Source organism: Mangifera indica, chromosome 2 (genome assembly GCF_011075055.1).
Source record: "Mangifera indica cultivar Alphonso chromosome 2, CATAS_Mindica_2.1, whole genome shotgun sequence".
NCBI lineage: Eukaryota > Viridiplantae > Streptophyta > Magnoliopsida > Sapindales > Anacardiaceae > Mangifera > Mangifera indica.
The window spans coordinates 10814243-10829602 of record NC_058138.1 but is presented as its reverse complement, the minus strand read 5'-3'; the positions used below and the strand labels follow the sequence as shown (position 1 = coordinate 10829602).

The window sequence follows — 15360 nt, the reverse complement described above, 5'->3', positions numbered from 1 at the left end:
TGGCTATAAGAGAAAATGGCAAAAATCTGGAAAAAGAAAAGAAATCGTCTAAGGACCTGTGAACAAGAACAAACGGTTCAAGCGCAAAAGAGGCAAGCGCTATGGGAAAAGAGATAAGTCTAAACTGACCTGTTATAACTGTGGTAACAAGGATCATTTCGCCCGTGAATGCACGGAGCCGAAAAAGGTATTGTCTTATCTTATCTCAAATTGTGAGATTTATATTTCCAGTACTATTTTCTTAACTGAATCTCATCCTATGTGGACTATAGACTCAAGAGCCACAGACCATGTAGCTCGTGACAGAGACACTTTCGTAGAATTTTGTCGAATACCGAGGGAAACACGGTAGATATATGTAGGTAATAATACTAAAGTTGAAGTAAAAGGAATGGGCACATGCAAATTGGTTTTGCGCGGTGGTCAAACCTTATACCTACATGATGTTTTATATGCTCCAGAAATTCGACGAAATCTAGTCTCTGTAATGGTTCTGTTAAAACTGGGATATTGTTTTATTTTCTCTTAAAACTTGGTTAAACTTTATTATAACGATATGTTTTATGGATGTGGATTTATGTCTGAAGGTTTTATGGTGCTGGACACCTTAAATTGTATTAATGATAATACTATTAGTTTTTCTTTATTTGTAACTCCTAATACTCTAGATGTAGATGCAAATAGATGGCATGCTAGATTAGGGCATATTGGCCAAGAGAGAATGAATAGATTGGCTCGTGAAAGTTTATTAGGACCTATCACGAAAGTAGATTTGCCTATTTGTGAGCATTGTCTAGCAAGAAAAACTACTAGAAAACCTTTTGGCAAAACTATTAGAGCTGAAGTTCCTCTACAACTTGTATACTCAGATATTTGTGGACCTATGAATGTTAGAGCTAGAAAAAGAGTATTCTATTTCATCACTTTCATAGATGATTATTCACGTTTTGGTTATGTCTATTTGATCTCTTATAAGTCAGAAGCAATAGATTACTTTAGACATTATATGAATGAGGTTGAGAATCAATTAGACAAAAGAATAAAAGCCTTGAGAACTGATCGAGGTCGTGAATATTTATCTACCGAATTTAAGAAATTATGTAGTGAAAAAGGAATTATGAGGCAATTAATGATTCCCAGAACTTCGCAACAAAATGGTGTAGCGGAGAGATAAAATCGAACACTGTTGGAAATGGTTAGGTCTATGATGACGCAAGCAAATCTTCTGATTTCGTATTGGGGAGATGTTTTATTGATTGCGACTTATATACTTAACCGTGTGCCTACTAAGTCAGTAACTTTTACACCTTATAAGTTATGGACAGGTAGGAAACCTGAATTAAATATGATGCACCCTTGAGGGTCTGCTGCATATATCCATGACACATTCCATAAATTCAGAAAATTAGGTCCAAGAGGTAAAAAATATATCTTTATAAGATACTCTGAACACTCCAAAGGGTTCGTGTTCATAGGAGAGGACTCTGATGGAAGAATGACTGAAATAGAATCTCGAGATATGATATTCATAGAAAATGAATTTCCTGAAAAGGGTAATATCGATAAAAGTCTTCATCTGTATGAAACGGAAGAGGAATATAGAGAAGGTTCATCCCAACGACCATTAGTTGTGTCACAAGAGATGATGTCTCTACCTGTTACAGATAGTGGGAGCAATGAGGTTATGCTCCAACTTATTTCGGATAGTGGAAGCAAAGATCCTTAATTGCGTAGGAGCGGACGTTCTCAAATCCCTAAGAGACGTTTCAAAATTGAAAATGAAGTTTTTATAACTGCTCCTCCAGTAGACGATGAGCCTAAGAATATCAAAGAAGCTCTATCATCCCTTAATAAGGAAAAGTGGCAAGAAGCATTAGAGGAAGAAATGAAATCCATGGAACTTAACCAAGTTTGGAGTCTAGTGGATTTATTATCGGGTCGAAAACCCATTAGGAATAAATAGATTCTCAAAATTAAACGAAAGGCGGATGGCTCAATAGATAGATACAAAGCTTGCCTAGTGGCAAAAGACTATACTCAACAAGAAGGTATAGATTATGAAGAAACTTTTTCGCCTGTTATGAGGTTTACTTCAATCCGTGTCATTCTAGCTATAGTAGCATATTTAGATCTAGAATTGCATTAGATGAATGTCAAAACAGCTTTTCTTAATGGAAAGCTTGACGAAGAAATCTACATGAATCAGCCTGTAGGTTTTGTGGTAAGGGCAAGAGCGCAAAGTATGCAAGCTCCAAAAATCTATATATGGCCTAAAACAGTTATCAAGACAATGGTACTTAAAATTTCATAAGGCGATATTGTCTTATAATTTTAAGATGTTAGAACAAGATCATTATGTTTATGTGAAAAGGTCTGATGACAAATTTGCAATTCTATCTCTTTATGTGGATGATGTGTTGATAGTTGAAAATGATTTGGAATATGTGATGGGCATTAAAATTTGGTTATCTGCAAATTTTGACATGAAGGATATGGGTGAAGCAGATTATATTTTAGGTATAAAAATCAAAAGGGATCGTTCAAAGAGACTTTTGGCTCTATCACAAGAGCATTATATCCAAAAGATTCTAGAACAATTCAACATGGGAAACTGCAAGCCCGTAGATAATCCTGTGTCAAAAGGTGATTCATTGAGCCAAGACTTGTGTCCAAAGACTCAAAACAAAAGAAATGAAATGTCTTTAGTACCTTATTCAAATACGGTTGGAAGTCTCATGTACGCGATGATGTATACTCGTCTCGATATATGCTTTATTGTCGGATTGGTTATTCAATATCAATTAAATCCAGGAAGAGAACACTAGAAGGCTGTAAAGAGGATATTAAGATATCTAAAAGGCACTATGGATTATTGTTTATGCTACCGAGGAAAAGATTTGCGTATCGTTGGCTATTCAAATGCTGACTGGGATGGTGGCTGGGACCAACGCAAATCAACTTCAAGTTATGCTTTCTTACTCCAAAATAACACTATATCTTGGAGCAGTAAGAAACAAACATGCATAGCCTTATCCACAATGGAAGCAGAATTTGTAGCATGTTCTGCTGCTATGCAAGAAGCTGTTTGGTTGAAAAGATTTTTTGAAAATTTGGTTGTTATGGATGCATCAGTTGGTCCTATAGTTATGCATTGTGATAATCAAGCTGCAATAGCTTTCATAAAGGATCCTAAATTCCATAATAGAACCAAACATATCGACACCAGATATAACTTTGTCAGAGACATCATTTCGAAGAAGAAAGTGATCGTACAATATATTTCTCTGCATAACACGATTGCTGATCCTCTAACTAAACCGATCCCAAGAGATGTATATCTTACACATGTTAAGTCTATTGGCTTGCGTAGAATAAGATAGATGACTTGTTGAGTATATATATTGTACTTGTAACACAACGTTAGAACATCAAAGAGTTTGAATTTATTTTATGTGTTTGAATTCATGGTGTTTATAGATATACACATTATTTATTTTTGAAATCTCAACAAGATGATAATGTCACACAAGTTTGATTGGCTCTCTCATATGAGCAATCGCCTTTGACGCTGAGGAGAGCGTGCAAAGATGAGACATATTTCTTGAGGTTGATGTCGCTTAAAGCGCACTTAGATAATGAGAATTGTTCAAGAAATGAATTATTTGATATGTCACCTTGATGATTAATCAAGATGAGGTCATGACTTGATAGATTTGAAAATGACCAATTTGGATTCCCCACGTCCAAATAACTTGTGAATGCTAGATGTAAGTTCTTAATAGATAAAGATACCTACAAGATTAGAGAGATGATTAAGAACTCAGGTTAGGCGCTAAGTGCAGCGACTGAACTAAGATTTGTACAATGTTGGTAATGACATTTTGAAAAGATACATGTTGTAGCACATGATTCATACCATATGTGCATGAATAAGACGACCGTTTAAAGTAGTGGAAGGATGAATTCCTACTCCTTCACTGTGTGAGACTTTATGAGGATTACCTCATGATGGTACCCTTTGACTCTTTGCTGTTATTTGATGTTTATTCTTAGTGTTATTATTTTAGCTTAGAACCTATGGCCATGAATGATTTGGTCTATGGAACATGACTAGAAAAGCAACTAAGTTTAAATTGAGAATTCCGAGTAGATGAGGAAGACTTATATATTACGTGTGTCCATTGGCCGACTGATCATGTCACTCATACAGGAGATTAGACTTGATCATGGATACATAGGAGTATAACACAATAATAAATGAGGGATTAAAAGGAGCTAGTGTTATCGAATAAGTCTAGGGTGCTGCGAGACTAACGCTGTATTTTATTTTGGGTTGAAGCGACTATGTTATTCTTAACAGATGCATAGTAAATTAGCTCTCAAGTGCAGGTTGCTTGTAAGGCCGCACGACGCATTTGCTAGTATGAATTGCTTTGTTCTGTAAGATTTCTATAGAAGAGTATTGTGATTCGGATCACCCATCATGTGTGAGTGGGAGATATTGGATCTGGTCCACCCATGATGGGTTGACCTGATCCATTAGGGTTACAAGACTAACCCATGATAGGCGATATTACAATATTGCCCTTGGCAGTTATTTTTAATAACTGCCACTCCTTCTCTTATTTAAAATGGATGTAACTTCCATTAGGAGGTTAACAGTAACAAAAACAGAAGCAGAAGAACAGTGATCAATACAGTACTCTTCCAAAATCAATTCTCTGGAAGGACTCTTGCAGAAACGAGAGAGAAAATCAGTAAATTGTGTTATGGAAATTTCCAAGAGTACATCGGATCACCAAATCGTTATCAAATGTCAGATTCAGGCAACCGGGTATGTTTTCTGTAATCCTGGAATTAGTTTGATTTATACTTACAGTTTGTTTGGATGAAGGGAAAATAGAGCAAAAGTTCGAGAAACTTTTAATAGAATTAGGAGATTTCTTATCATGTGCACACAAAATACAAATTATGCATACTAATTATCACCTCAAGTAAAATGTTACACAAAAGTTGTTCCCTTTTAAGTTTGAATGCTTTGGATATATCCCTTAAATTTTCTCCCTCATATTAACCTACATTCTATTAAAATATTCAAAGAGATTCTTGGAGTCTCAACGAGCTGAGCTCGTGCCCTTCTTAGCTACCAGTCAAATACAAACTGGTCCTAGAAAGTTGGGTTTCGAATCAAAACATAAACATCAAAATCGAAGTCAGTTTCTCCACCACAACCACATATTTGTAGTTCAAACCCTAAATGACATACGGGGCCAATTATAGTGGATAACAAATTCTGAAAATGACCACGTCGCACTCGAACTATCCCAACAAAATAAGTTCTCGTGCTTAAATTTTCATGAAAATGACTATTTTATGAAAACAGTTAAAAGGTATTTTTATCAATTTTTAGAATATATAAATATTATAAGATTAATATCACTTACATTCCTAAAGTATAAACAAATTACATGTTCTCTCATCAACTTTATAATTTATCATTTAGGCCTCTATTTTCAATTGAAAAAAATCAAAACCTTAATGCTAACTTCAACCAATCCCAAATACATAATCACAATGATTATAATTAAAATTTGGGTTAGAATTATGTCAAAATCACATCGGAATAACAGTGTAATTCTATCAAAATCATACTAGTATCGTGCAATAATATTGAAATTGCACCATATTAGTACGATTTTGATTGAATTGAATTTACACCATTTGAGTGTGATTCCATCCAAAATATCATCAGTTTGACTGGTGCAATTTCAACTAAAATCATCTCGAAATATTGTGATTTCAACTAGAATAATTTTTAAATTGTACTATTTTAATACGGTTTTGACTAGAATCGTACCATTCCGATGTAAAAATGACATTTTAACATCAAAATAGAATTTTTTTTTTTAAGTACAAAACATGCGTAAATTTTTGGGTGGTAAAATATTATTAATCTATAATAAATAATTAAATACTAAAAGTTATGAAGGGTGTTTTGTCCTTTTGGTGTATCTATTTTAACAATTAACTAATTTCACAATTAATACTTGGAGGAAGGTCATAAAATGTCATTTGTTTGCTTTTAGAATAGAAACTTGTTTTTTTGACATAATTTGAGTGGTTAATGGTTTTCCTTAACCATGCTAAAAAAGTTATTCATTAGTTGTAAAATTATATTAATGTTGCTAATGTTTAGTAATGCTCATGATTCAGTTTGTACCAATTATCTTACAGCCAAAAGACAGTTTAGTCCATTAACAAAGTTTCACTAATTAACTTTAGAAAATTCAAATACACATCTATCATTTTAATTTTGTTAGTGACTTTAGTTTAATTATAAATTAATAATTTTCCCTTTTAATATAATAATAAAAATACCTTCATAAATTAATATTTCAAACGATATTAATTTAAAATTTGAAATTGTGTAATTAAATTTATAAAATTAATCTTTAAATAAAAATTAATATTTTGACCGGATGTGATTTCTCAATTTACTGAATTAAAGATAAAATATATGACTTAATTTATCAATTTACTGAATTAATATTTCCTTAGATCAATTTATTGGATTAAAAGGATATTTTGCATGTAAGGATTTAATGTAGATCCTGTTTGATTGTATTAGGACAATAATTTATCAGAAGCCTCAATTTTTTTGCATAGCTAATTAATTATGAAAAGTGCTTGCTTAATAATGTATTGAATCTCAAGTATGAAAAGTGCTTAAATCCAATAGCTTACTAATTATGTGAAAAAGGAGTTGCTCCGATATAAACCTTCCCCATTATAATAATAATCCACTACATAGGATGTCTTAATATTAATCTATCGGGACCATTAGTATTTACCATTGGTTTTAAATTATGAAATATACTATCAGTCATTGAAATAAATCTAATAGTGTATACAATTAATTTTCCTTAACTTTGAATGTTTTGTACTACCTTGTTTCATCTACTTATACACCTCATCCATGGCTGATATTACTTCTTATCTCTAAGAACTTCATTTTCTCACCAGGTGGAGACGCCTAATACGTATGCTCAGCCTCAGCAACTACTGAACTTCAGATCTTTCTAAAGGAAAAAGTGAGATTAACTTGGTCCTTTCTTTCATTTGCTCTTTTATGTATGTATAGAGTAAGTAGATTGAATCTAGTAATATTTCTAAAAGCTTTCTTCTCCTATTCATATGATTTCATTCGATTGCTGCGTGTATCTATTTTAACTGAACTAAACTTTCTTTGAAAGAACATAAAATTCAGTTGAAGCTTGGATTAAAAATTCAGGCAAAAAGTATTAATTAGTCAACTTGAGTGTAAGTAAGAGTTAGATTTGATTGGCGGTTCAGCTTGATTGAACCCTAAATTAGCAACCATGAGCTCAAGCCCAACGCAAAATAATTTTTAACTTAAAAAAATTATTTTTTTAAAATTTATGTTTTCAAACAAATATATATATAAAAGATTGTTGAATTGTAATATAATGAAAGTAGTAAAGTTATCTATTTGTAAAAATAGATTTGCAAAAGTCTCAAATTAAAAAAATAGGTTTCAAGAACTTACTTCACTCATTATAAATAAGTACTCGACCCACTTTCAAAACCCTCACATAAATGGAAATGAGTCTCACAACTCACATCACCCTTTATAAATAATAATATTATTGAAAAACCAAATCGGACTGACCGATTTGACCGGTTTAACCGTGACCCGGTACTGTAGACGGTTTATATAATGGATAAAACCATTTTAGAGTAAAAATCAGGTTAGACCGCGGTTGAGCCGCCAGTTCACAGTCGGTTTACAGTCAAACCCGGTTTAGCAGTTCACTATTCAGTGTTTTATTTAAAAGTGAACAGTTTTCTTCTTTCTTTTTTTCTTCTTCCAGGCTGTGAAGTTTTGGCTGCCGACGACTTATTCTAAATTCATCCCAATAGTTGATCTTTTGCCGACGACGGTTGGAAGACTTTTGCCAACGACGACAATAGTTGACGACGATAAGAACACTACTGAATATTAGTTTCGATCAAAGGTCTAGACAACAACAAATATTAATGTCTGTATTTGTTGCTGCTGTCGACGATATCGCAGGCTGAGACAACAAATTCCCGTGCTATAGTAACCAACGATTGTACTCCAACAGTACTAACGGTAGGCTAGTCATTGTAAGGTTGTGTAATTTTGATTTAAATTTTTTATGTTTGAACGTATAAAATTCTTTCCGTTTGAATGTATAAACTGATAGTTGGAAAAGTGCATTCTGGAAAAGTAAAAGTAGACTGTTTATATTTACTTTGAATTGCTGCAACAGTGACACTTTATATTTGTATTCTTTTGGTTAATTGATGCACAGCAAGCCAGCAAAATCATCACTATGTTTATTTGTTTTTGTAATTCAATATGTTTAAGCTTTTGTTTTCTTTTGGTTAATTGATGCACAGCAAGCCAACAAAATCATCATCATATTTATTTGTTTTTTTAATTCAATATGTTTTGGCTCTTAATGCTTAATAAAAAATGAATTTGTTATTGTTAATTTAAAATTAACTTATTGTTATTGTGTATTTAATATGTTATTATTAATTTGTAATTTTATACTATCAATTTGTAATTTTATTATGAATCTATGTTATATGTCGGATGTACTTCATTCATAATGTAATTAATTTTTAAGAATTTAAAAGTTGAATATTGGTATTCTATGGCACCCTATATATATATATATATAATAAACCAATATATCACAATTTTCTTATCGCAAGCCAGAGTAGTGATTAATCAAATTGCGAATATTGTTGTTTATTACGAATGTATAAAGTTATGTATGTTGAATAATAAACTTGATTATGAGTTTTTGAGTCTCCAACTTTTACATTACGAATATTGTTGTTATTTAATTTAAAAATTAAAAGTTATACTTTAAAAACCTAATTATGTTATTATAATAAAGATATATATATTTATTTGCATACATATAGAAATTATGTTTCGCATTTCAAACATGACATATGCGAATTATAAAAGTTTTCTATTCATAATAGTCTCTGTTTATGTGTGTATATATGTATATATATTTGACATATATTTTTATGATGGTTTGTTATTGTGTCCAATAGATAGATAAAGTAGAAGTATGTCATCATCCAAGGTTGGAGCTTCTTCGACACTATGTCGAGTAAAAGGTGATATTGCTTAGACACATATTTCTGAGAATATTGATGAGAATGGAAGGAAAATCTTGAATTGTTTATATTGTGGTAAGACAACTAAAGGAGGTGGTATATATAAAATGAAACAACATTTGGTCAGAAAGAAAGGTGACGTTGGTCCATGTACTAAAGTTCCTCATGATGTTAGATATCAAATGATAAATGCATTAGATGAGATTATTACAAAAAATAAAGAAAAACAAGATTTTTGTAGAAATGCAACTTATTTTGGTGTTACTATATCTCAATTTGAGGGTGATATTGCACGTGAAGAATTCAAAGGTTTGTCTCCTCCAATGAACATAAATAAAGGTAATATTGGATCTTTTAGAAAAGAAAATAGAATGACAAATGATTCAAAAAGAAAAAGACCAATTGGTGTCGGTGATTTTTTTGCTCCAAGGACTACTAGTGGGTCTCAACCTTCAATAAAGAGTGTTTTGGCTGGAAAAGAAGCCAAATTAAGAGTTGACATGGTTGTTGTGAGGTTCTTATATGACGCTTGCATCCCTCTTAATGCACTAAATTTTATTTATTTTTAGCCTATGTTAGATGCCATAACTATAATTAGGCCTGGATATAAGTAGCCAACATATTATGAAGCACGGGTGAATTTGTTAAACGATTTAAAAAAGGAAGTTCAATTACTTGTTGATAGTTATAGAAAAAATTGGGAAGATGTTGGTTGTACACTCATGGCTGATGGTTGGATAGACATTTCTAGTAGGTCATTGATAAATTTCTTAGTGTATTATCAAAAAAGGATTTGTTTTATCAAATCAGTGGATGCATCTGATATTGTAAAGGGGCAAACACATTATTTAGGTTGTTTGAGGAAATAGTATTATGGGTGGGCCTAAAAGCATTGTCCATTTTGTGACTGATAATAAAGCTAACCATAAAACAGCTGGAAGATTGTTATATGAAAAATATCAAAATATTACTTGGTCACCTTGTGCAGCACACTGTATTAATTTGATTTTGAAAGATATTGGTGAAATGGATCATATTGTCAGAATTTCCAAATGTGCATCTCTTGTCACAGAGTTTATTTATAATTATACATTATTGATAGATTGGTTAAGGAAAAGAGAAGGTTGGAGAGAAATTATATGGCCTGGTGTAACCCGATTTGCTACGACTTTCATCGCATTGCAAAGTCTTTTTGAGCATAAGCATGACTTACAAGCGATGGTCACTGACAGATTTTTTATTGATTCTAAATATGCAAAGAGCAATCAAGGTAAAGAGGTTGTGACCATAATTCTGAATAATGATTTTTGGAACGAAATGGGTATAATTGTAAAAGTTGTGAGACCATTGATACGTTTGCTTCGTATTGTAGACTCAGATGAAAGACCTTCATTGAGATATGTCTATGATGGAATATATAGAGCTAGGTTGGGGATAAAGAAATTGTTTAAGAATAAAAAGAAATTCTACAAGCCGTATACTTAAATAATTAAGTTGAGGTGGGATAGGACATTGCGTCAAGGTATTCATGCAGTTGCGTATTACTTGAATCCTGCATTTCAATATGATCATGAATCTTTCTGCATAAAACTAGAGGTATTACAGGGTTTTTTGGATGTTGTTGAGAGTAAAACATGTCTGTTTAATGTTAGTAAGGCAAAGTTAGTAGAAGAGAGTAGAATGTTTCGTGATTGTGAGGGAAGTTTCTCACGTGAGCTTGCTATTGAAATATGCAAAACCACACGACCTCGTATGAATTTAATTTATATGTTTCTTATGTCTCGATTCTTTTTCCAAGTTGTAAAATTCTATTACATAATTATTTACGTGTTATTTTGTATTAGATAAATGGTGGAAACATATGAGTATAGTACTTCTAATTTACAGAAGTTTGCAATTAAAATTCTAAGTCAAACTTCAACATCTTCAGGTTGTGAGTGTAATTGGAGTGTTTTTTAATGCATACATACTAAGAAAAAAAATAGATTGAAGCGTCAACATGTAAATGATCTTGTTTTTATTCATTATAACTTATAGTTGCAAAATAGGTAACACAATTATCAATCATACATCATTACATTTATAAATATTTTTATTTAAACTATTTAATCATGTTTAATGATTATTTACAACTTTACATATGATTATGCCCTACTTAATGGCTATTGGTATAATGCTCTTTAATCTTTTAATTATTTACTTTTTATTATTTTGGCTATTTAGGTTATGTTACAAGAAATCAAATTTTGATCTAATTGATTATAAAAGTATCGATAAAACAGACTTCTGGATAGTAAAGGAGGAAGAGGAGTTTGGTGAACTTAATACAGATGAATTGGATCAAATGCTTTATGGAGAAAGATTTATTCCTATCAATAATAATCCAACAAATTATGATTTGTCACATAATTTTCTAGGTAAAAACATTTTTTTAGTACTTACACAAATATTTGCATATTTATATAAATTATTGATTTTTTAGGCTAAAAGAAAATAAAATGTTTAATTATAAATTTTGTAGATAATACTATTGAAGAAGATGGGGTAGAAGATGAACAATTGATAGAGGGTGCAACAGAAACGATGACAGGTCTTTTATCATTAGTGATAATGAAGAATGACCAATTATTCATTTATTAAATTTTATGTTAAACAAATTATGTTTTTGATATGTTTTGTTAAATGTTGAATTGAATATTATTTGTTTAATAATGGTTATGTTGGTTGGTTGATTTTATATTTTATTTAATACATATATTAGATTTCTGATTTGTTTAAGTGTTCAATAATTAATAGTGCATGTGCTTGTAGAATTGGATTTGTTTAATGCATATGTTTTGTTTTGATGCAACGTTAGTTGTTATTACTTAATAGATTTATGTTCAATAATGGATATATTTTGCTAATTGTGAAAACTGAAAAGTATGCACAGTATAAAATTTACTGTGTAAAGCACATGTAATTACTAATTAGACATAATATTTTTAGGTTTTTACATAAAACTGTAATTTTGGTCCAACCGACTAGTCCAAACGGTCCAATCGATTTGACCAAAACCAATACTTAAAACAGTTTTTATCCCGGTTTGATTTTGAAAACCTTTAATAATATTTCTATCACAAATTCAATTATCTTCCACATATTGTATTAGAAAATATAGATTTAAAAAAAACAATAATAAAATAGTTTAAACTTAAATTTAGCTTTTAAAAATATTATAATATCGATTTGTGTTGGTATACGTCAACAAATGAAATAATGAGCTAGACTGCAGTGATATAAAATTGAACAGATAATGCTACACTTCAAGATAACTATGAGGGTCTCTCTGTAATTGTCCCACAAACATATAAAAATACACAATGCCTATAATAGTTAGGGTTTTCGTATTATTCTTTAAAAATGAAAACACACAACAGCCTTCTAGAGTTCTCTCTATTCTCTCTATGAATTTTTGCTTGTTTGATCTATGTTGATGATTTTCTACTAGTTTAGTGATTTATTCACTTGGTATCAGAGCCAAAAACCATCGTCATTCACTTGGGAACCAAAAGGTAGCGTTTTTTTATGTGATAAAAAAAAACGTAAGACTCAGTCACACTCGGTAAATCTTTCACCTTTTTTTTTTTTTTATTGATGTTCATGCGAATACTAATTGATTCATTAGCCTTACGATTTATATGCTCTGTTTTTCTTTTGCTATTTTTGTCTTAATGTGAATGAATATTCTTAGATCTATTTTTTTCGGTTGATGTTATATTGCTTGATCTATTATGGGATACTTTTTTTTACAAGCTTTTCATTGGTTGGTTTATGGTCTCATGTTCAGTCCCTACATTTGGTACTTAGTTCACTTATACGCTTTAACTTTACTCATCTCTAATAGAAAATTGCTAGATTTGCTGTGTTTGTTCATTATCTTTGAAAATTGCTCATTCTTCAATGTGTTGACTTTGTGTTCAGTTGCTTAAATCTACTATTATTGAGTTATCCGTTGTAGATCTACTCTATATCGGTGTGATTCTTGTCAATCCCTTTTGCTAGTAAAGTTTTTTTTAATTCATATATGTGTGTATCATTCTTCAATGTTTTTATGAGTCTTTCACTAGTCTAATATGTGTATTTGTTGGGTTGTGTGAGTTAATGATCTTACTATCAGTGTATGTTAACACTTGAGTTTTTTTTTTTTTTTTTGTGGTTTTTTTTATTTATTTTGCATCATTAGTGTGTAGTTGTATGTTTCTTTAAAAGTGTGTCATTGCATAAATTGTCTCACTGTTATATCAGCTAGAAACCTCGGGGTGTAGTGCTACTGGCACAAGAGATGAATGCTTTTACTTTTAGTCCCTAAGGTGTAACAAAAGCCTTGTAACAATGAGGCAATCTATAACAATGGCATACTTTAGTGGTTATTAGATGCCTATATTTTGCATGTTGATTCTTCTAAGAGTTTTTTTCTGTCTGTCTCTTGTTGATATTATTTCTTGCTTTACAAGGGTTGACTTATATGTCTACACTCTAGTTCCATTTTTTTAGAGTGCATGGCTTACCCCTTTTTTGACAGTACAAAATTATGGTTTTATTCAAGTATTATGTTTTTCTTAGGAATATGTTCTTTCTTGTTATTTCTGTTTATTCATTGTATCTACCTTTTTGCTTGTAATGACATTATTCTCTACTTGTCTGTTAAAAAAAAAGAAAAATAAATAAATAAAAGAGAGAGATTTTGTTATCTTCTTCCAAAAAAAAAAGGAAAAGGAAAGAGAGAACAGAAAAGATGAGAGAACTTCTTGTTAAAGGTACATAATTTTTGTTAGAGCTTCAGAGCATCCAGAAGGGCATTCAGAGATTTTCCAGAAATAGAGGGCAACAACACATAGCTATTGGAGGAGCCTTCAGAAGAATAAAGCATCAAAAGTAAACCATTCAAATTCAAAGCACGTTCAGGACAGTCAAAGCATTCTGAGGTGTCAAGCTTCAAACAGCCTATTGAAGTCTACAGGAGCGAGAAGCCATCCACTACAGATCAGCAAACTTGAACAATTCAGAGAAAGCAACAACACACAACTAACAGAGGAATCTGCAAAAGAGAAAACTATTCGAAAAACTCATAACAGAAGAGGTTCAGTTTAAGGGGGCATGTTGGTATATGTCAACAAATGAAATGGTGGGCTAGACTGTAGTGATATAAAACTGAAAGGACAATGCTACACTTCAAGATAACTATGAGGGTCTCTCTGTAATTGTCTCACAAACACATAAAAATACACAATGCCTGTAACAGTTAGGGTTTTCGTATTATTCTTTAAAAATGAAAACACACAGCAGCCTTTTAGAATTCTCTCTATTCTCTCTATGAATTTTTGCTTGCTTGATCTATGTTGATGATTTTCTACTAGTCTAGTGATTTATTGTAAATTTAGCTTTTAAAAATATTATAATATCGATTTTAACTTAAATTTAACTGATTATATTAATCGACCATAAGCTCAACCTAATTAAAACTCATCAAATTTAGACCTAGATTTGAGTTTGACTTCCTTAAGTCAAGTTTAACCCAAGTAAGCCTCAACTTGCCCAACTAGACTTATATTCATCTAGTGTCAGATCCTCTTCCTACCAGTCAAATATATATATATATAGTAGTCGTAGACTGTTAGGTCTATTTTGTCCTGTCCCAATATGCATGCCTTGTGATCAGTCTGTTTGCTATGTGAACGTAGAAACTTGTACCAAATTGGATTCCGCCACATCTTTGTAGTTCAAAGTCTTGAGGATCCATCAACGCCACGTCTGCTAGATCTGCCAATTCGCGATCCAAATGAGTTGAAATTTGTGTGGTTAATTGAATTAAATGATATCGTTAGCGAAAAGACGTATACTGACAATTAAAGTAGTTCATTAATTGGGAAAATTAGTTAATTCTGGAGATTGGCATTTGATCAATGGATGCTTCAAAAATGATCTTAATTCTTGAGGTAATTCTTTCTGAGAAGCAAGCAAATAGAATAACCAAAGTTTTAGGATCGAAATATTTTATAGTATGAAATTTATAGCTATAATATTTAACATCATACTTACAAAAATTATTTATAAACCTTGCAAATTCTATTGTTCTGTAAGAAATATGACATCTTTTGTCTACCACAAATTTCGCCTACCCTCTTCAGAAAT

General features: G+C 31.4%; 1 long non-coding RNA gene across 1 annotated transcript; it reads left to right on the top strand.

Moving 5' to 3' along the window:
• Positions 1-4221: 4221 nt before the first annotated feature.
• On the top strand, positions 4222-8385 carry LOC123208365. The gene is made up of 3 exons (XR_006500772.1): positions 4222-4834; positions 7024-7091; positions 7893-8385. It is a non-coding gene; the product is annotated as an uncharacterized LOC123208365 (long non-coding RNA).
• The last annotated feature ends 6975 nt before the right edge of the window (positions 8386-15360 follow it).